This window comes from Cervus canadensis, chromosome 18 (genome assembly GCF_019320065.1).
Source record: "Cervus canadensis isolate Bull #8, Minnesota chromosome 18, ASM1932006v1, whole genome shotgun sequence".
Classification (NCBI taxonomy): domain Eukaryota; kingdom Metazoa; phylum Chordata; class Mammalia; order Artiodactyla; family Cervidae; genus Cervus; species Cervus canadensis.
The window spans coordinates 33,905,553-33,906,578 of NC_057403.1; the positions used below are offsets into that span (position 1 = coordinate 33,905,553).

The 1,026-nt window shown below is 39.3% G+C and overlaps 1 non-coding gene across 1 annotated transcript; it reads left to right on the forward strand.

The window, feature by feature from the left end:
* The first annotated feature begins 252 nt into the window (after positions 1-252).
* LOC122421782 lies at positions 253-359 on the forward strand. Its single transcript, XR_006263599.1, has one exon. It is a non-coding gene; the product is annotated as a U6 spliceosomal RNA (small nuclear RNA).
* The last annotated feature ends 667 nt before the right edge of the window (positions 360-1,026 follow it).

Sequence of the window (1,026 nt, forward strand, 5' to 3'; positions counted from 1 at the left end):
ACAGCTCAGTTGGTAAAGAATCCGCCTGCAATGCAGGAGACGCCGGTTGAATTCCTGGGTGGGGAAGATCCACTGGAGAAGGGAAAAGCTACCCACTCCAGTATTCTGGCTTGGAGAATTCCATGGGGGGTCGCAAAGAGTCGGATATGACTGAGCGACTTTGCCGTCCTCGTTAGAATAGTGGTGAGTATCCCAGCCTGTCATGCAGGAGACCAGGGGTTAGATTCCCCGACAGTGAGGCAACACGCCCTTGTGCTCCTTTTGGCAGCACATACACTAAAATTGGAATGATCCAGAGAAGATTAGCATGGCCCTTGCCCAAGGATGACACGCAAATCTGTGAAATAGTCCATATTTTTGGTGCTTCCCTCATAGCTCAGTTGGTAAAGAATCCACCTGCAAGGCAGGAGATCCCCATTCAATTCCTGGGTTCAGACGATCTGCTAGAGAAGGGATAGACTCCCCACTTCAGTATTGATAGAAGTGGTTGAATTTAAGATATTTGTAAAGTAAAATTAACAGAACTTGATGAATTGAACATGGACTGGAGGTTCAAAAAGAGATTCTTATATTTCTGCAATTGGATATATAGTGAAGCCATTTGAAAAGGTAAGGAATGAAAGACAAAAGGAGTGGGAATTTGAAGATCACAAGTACATTTTTAGACATATTGCTTTGGGATTATGTTTAGAAATATCAAGCAGAACAGAAATCTTGACGACAGATAGAAATTTAAGAATCGAAGGCAAAAAAAAAAAAAAAATTAAAGGCAGATAACTGAAGCCTGGGTATGGATAAGATCTTCTAAGAGAAAGAATATTTTTTAATTAAAGTAAAAATTTAAAAGAGCAATTAATTTTAATGCCTTTTAGAGAAAAGGACACATGTAGTGTAGCAAATTCTCATCAGCCTTCTGATGTCAAACATAATAATCCTCATTTTAATGTATTATCCTAACAGACTATCATAATCACCTTATGCGGTAGGTACTATCATTATTCTCATGTTACATATGAAGAAGCTAAG